The sequence below is a fragment of the Adiantum capillus-veneris genome, chromosome 18 (genome assembly GCF_014529385.1).
Source record: "Adiantum capillus-veneris isolate H3 chromosome 18, ASM1452938v2, whole genome shotgun sequence".
NCBI lineage: Eukaryota > Viridiplantae > Streptophyta > Polypodiopsida > Polypodiales > Pteridaceae > Adiantum > Adiantum capillus-veneris.
Genome location: NC_140948.1, coordinates 32,626,568 through 32,640,121, shown reverse-complemented (window position 1 = coordinate 32,640,121; position 13,554 = coordinate 32,626,568).

The window sequence follows — 13,554 nt, the reverse complement described above, 5'->3', positions numbered from 1 at the left end:
AAAACAAACTATAGTGCAATTGGGCAGAGAACAACACAGTTAGCCAACAATCTATGTGTTTTTAGGCAATGCAATGTATAGCTTAACCTAGCCCATTAGGTAGTAAGAGCAACCGGATGGTGCAACCGGGCTCAAAACATTCCAAGATCCAGAGCAAAGTAAGATAGAAAACTCCGACCCCTTAAGTAATTATATGTCTAGCAAGTTTACAAAATACATGTACTAACAGATCATCGGTAGGCTCTTAACCGATTATCATCGAGAACTTTTTGTCAAGCAAGGTAACGCAGCAGCAATCCCAAGAGGACAACCCATTGCTAAAGTAGAGTAATCACATACTCAAACAAATTAATGACATGATTTTATCAAGCGGCCTAGTAGTTGGTAATCCATACCGCTAACTGAGAAGGACTATTTTTATGACCAGTAGCAAAAAAAAGCAACAATATCAGCTAATCCAAGTAGTATGTTGCCCATTAGGCCACCTCGCTATGCTTAGTTACCCTCAACAAATATAGTCAAGTTGAGCAGAGCAGAAGACAAGATCCTCATCAAAAAAGCTAGTTGAAAACCTCATTCCATAAGCAACAAGTAAATACGAATAACACCTTTATTTTTTATAGTGCCCACGACTTACCACAGTCATCATGACATAGCATGTTTAGCCATATATGCTTCCGACCATGGAGTATCACAACAAGGTTTTAGAGCAAGAGCAAAACACCCTCTACAATAGTTATTTCAAAGTAAACAATGGTCCCCTTTTCTTTTTTATAAAAACAAAAACCTGCAAGGAAATACACAAGGGCAAGGAGGCCGACATGTGTGTCAATAGTAGTGAGCTCCCTGCTTCAATGTCAAAACACAACACAAAACTTTCTAGGCAAAGCAACAACCAAACAAAGCTAAGTGAGGGCCAAAGAAGCGCCCTCACGTCTTTATATAGAGGAGGGAGGTGGCCTGCCAGATCGTAGTAATGAGCAGAATCGCCATGAGTGTATCGAGTCCATTACACGACAGTGAGTAGGGTAGTAAACTACTTAGGAAAAACCTACTTGCAAGTATTAGAGACGGGCCTAGTCCCATGGTGTGGAGGTGAAGTTAAAAAAATAAGCCAAAAACTTCATTAAGTACCATAGTGTGTGTATGTGTGTGTGTGTGTGTGTGTGTGTGTGTGTGTGTGTGTGTGTGTGTGTGTGTGTGTGTGTGTGTGTGTGTGTGTGTGTACTCCCCCAACCGAGGCACCATACACAATGGGTCGGTAGTAGGCCCACAGTGTATGGGCCTACTACCTTATTAGAGAAATGAGATTATCTTGGTTAACGTGTAACCCAGGCCAATCATGCTGAGTGAGAGATTGTGTAATATGTTTAAGACCTGGTTTCTGTTAAACCCGTTAAGGAAATACTTTCTTATTAATAATTTAACATCCTCCCAGGCAAGGAAATAGTCAGAGGAGGAATAGCAAATTAAATGTAGTAGGCTGATACACGAGCTAATAACAACCTTGTGAGGCATATTGCTAGTCCTTTTTATGAACTCCACAGGTGACAATTTCAGGAGATCCCTTTTCCAAACAAACCTTAGGTCATATCCTCCGACAGAAGGAACATGAAGAGATATGGAAAGGTTAAGGAATTGAACCGGTGTGCAAAAAGCCCCATTGGGGGTAATGAGCCCATGTATAGATGTAGGTTCAATTTTTAGGTAGTGAGGATAAATCAGACAAATTTCTTTGAGGAAGGCTTTATTGTTGATGCTTAATAAGTCATCTATATACCTATAGGTATGTCCGAACTATGAAAGATTATTTTTGCAAGATTCCATGGCTCTGAGAAACCATTTGTATTCAAAGAAAGCAAGGTAGATATTACACATAAGTGGAGAACATGAGAACCCCATGGGGATGCCTAGGGAATGGTTGAAGTAGAAACCGTCAGAAACTATAGTACAATTATTAAGCATCCATAAGATGTAGAAACAAATCTTTTCTTCATTGAAGTGTAAGGAGTGAGTCTTTTTAATCCACCTAGGTTTTTTGGATAGAGAGATGTAAAAAAGTTTCTTCTTTCTAGCATTGGAGAAATCCATTTTAATCACCTTGGCAAGAACAGTCTTAAGGCCAAGATCCCCATCAAGGGGAATGTTTTCGTAGCATTATGTAATATCCACAATGAAAATGTGGAAGATTTGATGTGGGAGGTTAAGTGAGACTTATGTAGAGTTTTTTGTAAGCCAAAAGGGGTTGTATTGTATTTAAAGGAAGTCGTGGTAGATTTTTTGTTTAGTGGCACAAATAAGCACAAACTCAGGTAGTATAAGGTCAAGGCAAAGCATGATATCCTTGGTGACATCAGTAAAGATATCATTGGAAGCATCAGATATTCATCTGAACTTATGCTTATGAATCTTATAGGTGGGAAACAATACTGGTAGCTTAGAGTTCTGTACAAAGTAGCCTAGATTCCTTACGCATTTTGAGATGTTATTGGTAATTTTTGTAATGAAGAGTTAATTCTACAGAATTCCTTTCCAAATACTCGATCGCGGATAGCCTTCCAAGCAAGGTTTTTGCAAATAAGAGTGGAATAGTTAGAGATTTTGTCAAGCCTGACTACAAACCATTTATCAGAGATATTTTGAAAATCAAAATCCATCTGTGATGTAAGCCAGGATTCATCAGAGGATAACCATTTTCTAGGAATTTGTGATATTTTTCTAAGGAAGCATTCCTTCACAACTTTAGTTAAGTCCAGTAGGACTGTCATCTCCAGTTGGAGAGCACTGACAAGGTTAGCGAGGCAGCTTAGTATAGCTGATAGAGCAAGGTAAGGGTTTTTGGGAAAGTTAGGTATATGATTGAGCCCATTGGCCAAGATTTTCTGTACTTTTATATTTTCAATAATGCTAAGATCACAAAGTACAAACATGTTTTCCATATGCCTCGAAGTTCCTGCAAAAAGTGACAAATTGATAGCATGTACATTCGGGAACAGAATATTGCCGAAGAAAGTCATTACTATAAACCAAATTTTTCACGGGTTGATGATACTTCCATCCAATGAGTATATTATCAAGTAATTTGTGATTGCCGAAAAGAAGGTCAAAACACTCACGAAAAAAGTTTTTAGTTTGAATCCAATCGAGAAGTACATTGTGAAAGAGACAGAGAGTTCTTCTACCGCAAGGGTTTGTAGTAACCTGCAATATCACCAAGGATTACAATTCAAGGAAATTCTTGATGGGGGAAATCCTGTCTCTATCCCTATTGTAGCTACGAGCTTTCCCCCGGCCAGAAGATGAGCTAGGAGTTAAAAAGGAAGTAAAGGAGTTGGGGGTAGTCAAAGAGTTGGGTCTTTTCAGAGCAGGGGAGTCATCCTCATCAATACATGGTTTAAGTAAACTAGTGATGATCTTAACGCCTTTGTAGTTAGCATAAGTAGTAAGGTAAATCCCAGGTTCGTCATATTTTAATTCCTTCAAGATATCCAACATCAATCCATGAAAGATATTAAAGGCAATCTGCGCAATTACAATTTTCTTAGCTTGGCCACCCAACCAAGAACAAATGAGAGAGAAGTGAAAATCCACTGGTTTTTCTGGGAAGATCAGGTCAAGATGGTTGAGAATAAACCAAATGGTATGATCGAACCACATGATGCTGGATTCACAAGAGGCTTTAGGGTCAAGAAATCTGCAGGCACATTTTACATAAGGTCAAAAGACATTCAAGATGGATTCAGTGTAGAAATCTGGGTTACTTTTAACAAATTCCATGTTTCCTTTAGTACGGATGTAGAGGCCATTATTGGAAGGGCATTTGGAGTGGTCAATGAGATTGAGGTTGAAGGGTGCTTTGATGAGCTCCCCTTTGTCAAGAAATTGTTCACCTTTTAAAATCTTGAGTCTGCAGTCCTCCATAGTAGAGGCAGGGAGGTTGGCAAGGTATACCCAAGTTTCACTCAGAATGGGTGCTAAGAACGCCTTGTTGGGCAGGACCCAAAGCTGATGATCAACCCCAGGGATTCAATTTCAATTTGTCTAATAGGTAAGATAGGAAAAACTTTAGAGATCTTTGGTACCATCTCCAAGAGGTTAGAGTCATTGAGGGAACAAAGATTACTCTAAAATTATTTTACTGCTTCAAGAGCTGCACTATCCCTACAAAAGATACCACCAATTTGCAGGATAGTCGGAGTAGCCGGTGTACAGACAAAAGAGGGATTGAGACCGCACAGCTTCCTTAGAAAGACAGATCAGCTCCTGAGGAAGAGAATACGGCAAGCTCTTGTTGGTATTGTGAAGAAAGTATGGGAAGCTGGGCTATGTATTGGGTAATCAAATTTACCCCTTCCTTGGAGTCCTTATCCCAAAATTTTAACCCAATCATTAAAAGATAGCATTGTAAGATAGACAATTTCTTGTCAGAGGTAAGAGCCGAGTCATATATTAGTTGAGAAGCATCCAAGCTGCTAACACATCTGAGTGCAAGAGATGTGGCCACTGAGAGGGGCTCAGATGTCAATTTCAATTGTGAGAGAGCAAGAGTCTGCAATATTTCAAAAAAGTGTGGTGAGGCTATTTTTTCTTACCGTAGTAAGTAATACAATCTTTGGCTTTCCTAGTAAGGAAGGGTCTAGTTCTAACTGCCAAAGCATTCTTTGGTTTATGGTCCTTAAGGTACAACTTAATCTGTTCGAGAATCTTTGCATGATTCTCAGGGTTGTGTTTAGTACTCATGCAGGCAGTCTTTCTAAAGGGTATGTGGTCCTAAAAAAAGAACAGTTTGAACATAAATAAAAACAGTAACTCTAGTTTCGGCCTACAAACCTTAAACCGATAAAGTCAAAGACTACAATAGCCGTGAGCAAGAGACCAGTAATAGAGTCTATGAAGGACCACCTAACACCAGTCAACCACTCAAGGGATTATAGACTGTGGGTCCATCATAGAGCTAAAGTTTGGAATTAATTTCCAAAGCCAGCATCCCGGTTTCTTTAGAAATAAAAACCTTATGTATAGGATGTGTATGTAGCTATTTTACCTTAGATAATAAAACATAATTGAACTTTTACATTCAAAAGACAGCTGGCTTTAGAAAAACGAAAAGATAAGTACAAAAACAACTCAATATTAGAATCATTTTTGTACAATGTTTGTACGAATGAGGTCCCATTCCAATATACAGATAGTAGAAGAACTTCCCAAATCATAAGGGAGTGTGCAATCCAATGTAGGTCAGCTTGCCAAAGTTAAAAAAAAAACCCTCCAAGATAAGATAGAGTCCTTACCTGCATCCATCCAAACAAAACAACAATTCAGTTAGCCTTGGATGTGTTTTACAGGTATCAATGGACCATACCATTTTTTATCCATGTCCATCTTACAAGATTTTTTTAAAAACTTTACCAAGCTATGTGCATAGATTTTTAGAAAAAATGTTAATTATTATCCCCCATTTTTTATCAAAAAAACCAGAGTTTTTAAAGACTATCATTCTGATTAGAAGGCCATCACCCCAAGTGTTTAAATTCACCATCCTTTTGAAGTCATTTAGTTCGTAGAAACACAATCAAGTGTACTAAAAGTGAGAAGTTTTCCCAAAAAAAAAATCCAAGTTCTCAAACTTTAGTAAAAAAAAAACAACAGGTCAGAAGTCCATTGCGGTAGAATGATCTCTGAAGAAACCATTACAACTTACCCATCTTTTCTCTTTCACTAAAAAAAAAATACCCCATATGTCATGTTATTTACCATGTTTATACTTACCTTAGTACTCAAAGTTTATGAGAGGAGCACCATTAGACCAAGTAAATATATCCTAGCTGAATACAGTATAGTCCTTAGTGCGGCCATGGTACAATCGGCCCAACATTTTTTACAAAAACAAACTACAGCGCAACTGGACAGAGAAAAACACAATTAGCCAACAGTCTATGTATTTTTGGCAATGCAATGTATAGCTTAACCTAGCCCATTAGGTAGTAAGAACAACCGGATGGTGCAACCAGGCTCAAAACATTCCAAGAGCCAGAGCAAAGTAAGATAGAAAACTCCGACCCCTTAAGTAATTATATATGTCTAGCAAGTTTACAAAATCCATGTACTAACAGGTCATCGGTAGGCCCTTAATCGATTACCACCAAGAACTTTTTGTCAAGCAAGATAACGCAGCAGCAATCCCAAGAGGACAACCCATTGTTAAAGTAGAGTAATCACATACTCAAACTTTAATTAATGACAGAATTTTATTAAGCGGCCCAGCAGTTGGTAATCCATATCCGTCTAGCTAAGAAGGACTATTTTTACGACCATTGTCAAAAACAACAACAATATAATCTAATGCAAGTAGTATTTTGAAGCCCATTAGGCCACCTCGATATGCTTAGTTACCCTCAACAAATATAGTCAAGTTCAGCAGAGTGGCAAACAAGAGTCCTCATCAAAAAAAGCCAGTGAAAACCTCATGCCATAAGCAACCAGTAAATACGAATAACACCTTTACTTTTTATAGTGCCCGCGACTTACCACAGTCATCATGACATCGCATGTTTAGCCATATATGCTTCCTACCATGGAGTATCACAACAAGGTTTTAGAGCAAGAGCAAAACACCCTCTACAGCAGTTATTTCAAAGTAAACAATGGTCCCCTTTTCTTTTTTATAAAAACAAAAACCTGCAAGGAAATACACAAGGGCAAGGAGGCCGACCTGTGTGTCAATAGTAGTGAGCTCCCTGCTTCAATGTCAAAACACAATGCAAAACTTTCCAAACAAAGCTAAGTGAGGGCCAAAGAAGCACCCTCACCTCTTTATATAGAGGAGGGAGGTGGCCCGCCAGATCGTAGGAATGAGCAGAATCGCCATGAGTGTACCGAATCCATTACACGACAGTGAGGCCGCCTATGGTTGCAGAGAGAAAGCCCCTGCGCCTTCACAAAAAGTTTTGGTAATAGGGTAGTAAACTACTTAGGAAAAAACCTACTTGCAAGTATTAGAGATGGGCCTAGTCCCATGGTGTGGAGGTGAAGTTAAAAAAATAAGCCAGGAACTTCATTAAGTACCACTGTGTGTGCGTGTGTGTGTGTGTGTGTGTGTGTGTGTGTGTGTGTGTGTGTGTGTGTGTGTGTGTGTGTGTGTGTGTGTGTGTGTGTGTGTGTGTGTGTGTGTAGCTGTTTAAATCTTAACTAATAAGACATAATTGAATTTTTACATTCAAAAGACAGCTAGCCAAGGAACAATGAATAGATAAGTACAAAAATAACTCAATATCAGAATTATTTAGGTAGAATGATTGTAGGAAAGAGATCCTTTTTCAGTTAGACCAGTAGTAAAAGAACTTCCCCGTTCTTCAGTGAGTGCTTCATTAAGTAAGGTTGCTTGCCAAAAGAAAAGAAAACCCTCCAAGATAGGATAGAGTCCTTACCTGCATCCATCCAAACAAGACAACAATTCAGTTAGCCTTGGATGTGTTTTACAGGTATCAATGGACCCTATCAGTTGTTATCCATGTCCATCTTACAGATTTTATTTACTTTAGACAAGCTAGGTTATTAATTAGAACTTGTATGATGGCAATCTTTTACTTATTACATCAAAAGATGAGTGTTACCTTCTACCTTTTTTACTGAGCTGTGAAGCCCACCAAGAATCCATATATCAATTTAATCATAGTGAGATCTATTTTTAACACCATAGCTTGGTAGCTATGCTTTGCAGTAGTAACCATATACTTACCTTCCTAAGAAACAATTTCAAGGTGTCATTGGTATTCCTTTACACACCAAGAGGTCAAGAACGACTTAAACTGTTTAAGATGCCTAATGGTATAAAAAAAGAGGTTAATGTATCATCTCCCTTTTTGCAACAAAAAATGACAGTATGACCAATCAACAGAGTATCAAAAACTCCATCTATACTAAGTAGACTCATGGATTACCAACCATAGCTTTTTCCCAAAGCCGAAAGTATCAGCTGTATACTTACCTTCAGAATTCCAAGTTATCACGGACTGTAGTATCCGGCCCGAATAAAGTATGATGCTTTAAAGTTTCAACTGTCATGGTTACTTTAAAAAACCACTCCATCCCCTTATCTGCTATGGAATTCCAATTGTGATAAGCCCAAGTGTGGCAACCAGTTTTATCAAAACCAACAGTTTCTGAATCCTGCCAGTCAAGCTCCTTCCCCCTTTGAATATTGAATATCCAAGAGAAAGGTTACGACCAGGGAAACCCATAAGCTAACACATCAGTATCAACATTTTACTAGGTAGGTAAGATAACCGGTTATTGAAAAAACAACCCTTAGCTGCTAGCATAGAGACTGCTAGAAACTTTCAATCCTTGCCAGTGTTCGATAGAGGTCATTTACCACATGCAAAACAAGGTCAAGACCCAAGCCAACTATGCAATAGCTCAACACAGTTTTTTTTTAAAAAACACACAGCCTTTATCGGCAAGTTCAGAGCAACCCCTGCAGCATCAAACTGCCAGGTGGTTATGATAACAATTAGTGAAATCAACAATCCTTAGTTGCAAGCACAGAGCCCATACCTACTTGCAAGAGGAACCTCAGTCCACGCCAGTGTTTCAACAGAAATAGCTACCAATACGAGGTCTCAAGACCCCAGCCAGTCATGCACATCAGTTTGTTTAAAGAAGATCATCTTTAAATAAATGTAACAAGCAACCCTCAGTGGTTTAAGTACAACCACCTGCAACAAACTTATACAACCGGTTATTACAAGCGCCAATCTTACAGTTAGTAGTGCTCAACCTGCAGCGGCTGAAAATAGAGCCATAACAACCAGTAGCTATAAACCTTCCATGGCTTGAAATAGAGCTAGTACAACAACTAGTATTAAACCACAATCCGCCCAAGTTTTCTAGAGCAACTCAGCCTCCCCTTTTTTATGCATAAGAGGTCTCAAGGTACAATCTGAACATGTTCGACACAGTAGTTTAATTTCAAGATCAATTAACAGTATTTACACCAACCAGATCTCACTCGGAGCCAACCATGCATAGTACCATAACTGAAAAAAGCTAAAGCAGGTAAAACAAGGCACCTGAGATGTTTGAGCAGCAAGCTCCATCGCTCAACAAGTTCAGACAGTAACGATACAGAGCAGAGAGAAGAAAACCTAATCCAAGGCTAAGTGAGGGCCAAGGTGTGCCCTCACCTCTGTTTAAATATGTAGGTGTGCACGTTTCCAGAGAGGTGGGGATGAATGCGCCTGGCCGCCCCTTACTGTGCAATCCCACATTCGGCCCGCGATTGCCATTGCCTGGGAAGTCCATACTCAGAGAGTAGAAGAGAGTAGACAGGGCCGCCTACCCCTTATAATGATACCCAAATTTTCACACTTCGATTATGCAAGCGCCTAGCCCCACTACAAGGAAAGTATGGAAGAGCAAAGAAAGCTCTATAGTCCCAATAGGGGGGGAAAAAACCGAAGTGGTGGGAGATAGTTGAACTAAAGCAAGCATAGACCAGTACTTTAGTGTGTGTGTGTGTGTGTGTGTGTGTGTGTGTGTGTGTGTGTGTGTGTGTGTGTGTGTGTGTGTGTGTGTGTGTGTGTGTGTGTGTGTGTGTGTGTGTGTGTGTGTGTGTTGATTAGCACCAATTATTGGCAAGCAGCCCGCATGGTGAGGCAAGTGGGTTGGGTTGCTGTATTAGTTGACAAGCACCAATTATTGATAAACAATATGTGTGTGTGAGGTGGTTTGATGACAACCAACAACATGCGAGATAGACCCAGATAGATTGAGGGACTAAGTGATTATGTGTTGATTGGAAGGGGTGTGGGTGTTCTTGTTTTGAGGCACCGATAAGGCAGGTTCGCACGCACAATAATCTACACAACACTATTGTAACTTAAGATTCAAGAACATACCGCTCATGTGCAAGCTCATGTATTAATTTCATTATTTATGAAGTGTACTATTACTCCTTACATTGTTCAACAAAATCAGTAAAACAGACTTAGGATACTCTACCTGGTCTTTATGCAAGTCACAATGAGGCTAAAATTGCATTGCTGCATCAAGAGCCTGAGTCAAAGATTATGCAAGAGGAAGATGGCATGGACACTTTTTTGATGATATCAAGGATATCAATGAGCAAGACATTTTTGTAGCTGAAGTTATTCTCGATAAGTTTTCATGTCTTTCAAGCAATTTTTTATTATGGCTAAAAATGTCTCTAAATGTAGTATGGACACCCTCCATTCAAATTGAGGGGGGGAGTATGTCTCATGAATTTAATGCATTTTTGGCGAGTCATGGGATAAAACACCAATGTAGAATTCCGTATACACGTGGCATTTTCATAACTGTGTCCAACAAGCTCAAAACAAGAAGGTAAAAACAACTATTATCCTAGTCACATCTTATCATCCAAAGCAAGGTAACACACGAAGCTCGTCAACAAGGATTACCATCGTCCACTTCTTCTTGGGTGTTGTCCCGCTTGAACACCTCAAGCATGATGGTGAACCAAGTCTCTACTATCCCGCTTCAATGCTTCAAGTTCGTCAAAAAATGTTGAGGAAAAGGCAAGGGTATGGAGGAAGAGAAGATGAGCAAGCCGGATTCACACAAAAGCAAAGCAATAGAAGGGGAAAAGCCTAGGGTTCCAAAGAAAAAGGGGATGACTGGTCATGGAAATGCAAAAGTGAGAGGGTGGAGGAACCATGAGAAAACAACTCCCACAAAACCCTAGCTTTTCATAACAAATGATAACGTCTTGGCAACCACACCTTCTTGGCAGCCTATTCACCTATCCACATAAGATAGGTCCAACCTGGCAAGATTCTTACATCCTATTCACATAGGATAGGTCCAGATTCTTAAACCTACTCAACGCACAACGGTACTCATAAATTGTTATTGAAATCGTATTGCAGCATTCACCAATCAAATTTCTAGCTCCTTATATAAAACAAGGTGAGGATTCACGAGGGCTTGCAAGAATGAAGATAGATAGAGGCAGTAAGGCATAGGTTGTTGAGTGATCACTCCAATAGCAGAAGTTTGTTCCTGTGATCATTCCTTGCAAAGTTGGTGATGTCCAAATGTAGTCTAATTTGGAGTTATAGATAGTTGTGTTTTGTGTGATGTGCTGGGTGAAGTTATGTTGTTGCAAGAATGAAGATAGGTGATTATATTGTTTATTATCTGAAGATGCGTCGATGTTGAAGTCACCAAAGAACAATAAAGGATGTGTGATTTTTTGTTTTGTAATTATGTTTGATAAGATTTGTAAGAAGCTTTTAAATGGTGTGTTTGGTTTTCGGTACAATGAAGCTATCGTGAATGTTTGTGCTTTTATTTGTAGTGTTGCAATAACTACTTCGACATTGTTGGTAGTAATTACTTCACTCGATAAAAGGTGAACTATGCTCCTATAGAAGATAGATACCCCAACCAATCCTGATGATTGTATATGTTCAAAATTGTGAAATAATGTGGAGTTAGTTGATTTTAACCTTGTTTCTTGTAGACAAATGACATGGGAAGATGTAAAAATTTGGTCATTTAAAAGTTGTTTATAGTGAGTATTAAAGTTGTTTACGTTAAGTGATTGGATTACAAAATGGTCTAATGCAAAGGCAAAGAGGTTCAGTTGTAATGGGATCCATTGTGCTTGTGTTTGTAGTCTATTTATTTCCTTTAACACATGTTGGTCTACTTGAATATGTTGTGATGTTATTTTTTCTAGCAAGTATAGGTTGTTTGGGTCCTTAACACGTGAGAGGGCAATGTATGTTAGGCCATGTGCTCTGATGTTTTGAGGGTTAAATGCAAGTGTGTGCAATGTAAGGCCTTGTGCTCTATGGATTGTACGTGCAGCTGCTGGCTGAATTGGAAATTGAGTTCTTGTGATAGAATTCAAAGAGTTTTTTCCTATTTGGAACTCACGTGAGATCATTTCAATTGGTGTCCAATGTTTTGGTGTTGATATGGTGAACAAGGTACTATGTTCATATCGTTTTCGTTGACCTATTTTAGGATTTCCAAACTCTATCCATAAGAGAGGACCTTGGGATGTTAGTGTATGGGCTTTGTAAATTCCATCAGCTCCATTGACTAAACCATCAAGAATGTCTATGTTGCCAGCACACAACTCAACTATAATGCCAAGTTTAAGATGTAGAGCTAAGTGAAGTCCCGCAGTTAGCTTTGAGTCAATGGGTATAGCTATTGTTTTATTGCAAGACTTGTGTCGTTTTTCAATGGCAAGGAATGTTTTTGGATGGCCAAGAGCTTTCTCAAAGACTTCTTTGTTGTGTTTATCTTTGTCTTCGTTTGAGTAAAAGAGATGTGAGATAGATACATTTGTAGGTACAGATTTGAAGTACGAGTTGTTCAAGTAGTCTATGTCTAAGTTTGTTTGTGTACCTATTCTAATTCGATTTAGAATTTGTATGAAGTTTGGATCGTCTTGCCGCATAGTTGTTTTAAGCTCATAACATTTTGGGTGTGTGTGCCAGTATGAAGGTGATACTGTTTCCAATAAGTCTAGTTTGCGAGTAAAAATCCAACTATCTTTGACAGGATTTGCTTGGCAAAGGTCACCACATAGTATAACATCCAAGCCCCTAAAAGGTTTATTGTGCACTCTTTTAATTGCTCGGAGTCGTGAGTCTGCTAGTTTGAAGATGTTGTTTCCTATTAAGGAGACCTCGTCAAACACGACTAGTTTAAGATCTTGGTAAAGTATAGAGAGTGCATTTAGTTTATCTGGATGAAGGCTTATGTTTGTAGAAGTGATCAACGGTAAAAGTAATGCAGAGTGGATGGTTGTGCCTCCAATGTTAAAAGCAGCTTTTCCTGTGTAGGCCATTAAGAGTACTTTTGGTGTTTCAAGTGAGGAGTTGGCGCGGTAGTTGTAATATCTTAGCAATCCTTGTACTAGTAGTAATAGTGTAAATGTTTTTCCTGTGCCTGCACCACCTGTGAGAAACAAATGAATTGAAGTGTTTGGCTCTACCCTTTTCCTTAGCATGATGTCATCAAAGATTAGGCGTTGCTCTGAGTTTAGTTTGCTCACTGCAAGATAGTAATCTGCATTTGACATTGTGAGAGTTTTAGTTGCATGTAGAGAGAATGGTTTTTGTGTTTTTGGATGCATATTTAAATCAGTTGAAATATTGATGAGATTGTGATTGCAAGAGGAGGTAGATGTGGTAATATTTGAAGTACTATTGGTATGGATCTTTGTTGTGTTGTAGACTGTAATTGCTTTGTTGTATTTTTCTTCATTGTTAGTAATGAGGTCTTTGTGCGTTGAATATACATTTTCCCAAGTTCCTAAGTTGTGCAAATGTTGGTTCTCATCTATTATCCAAGGAAGAAATAAAAGGCATTGTTCTCTATAGAAGGCATCTGGGTTTTTGACAATGTTGTAGCGTATATATCGTATGATCTTGGCTTTCTTAAGCGGTCTATATTGGTTGCCTATTTGTTTGTATAATGAAGCAAAATCTGCAAGAGAAATATTTGCAAGTGTGCTAGGTCGTTTTGCGTACTTGTCAATTATGGAGTAAA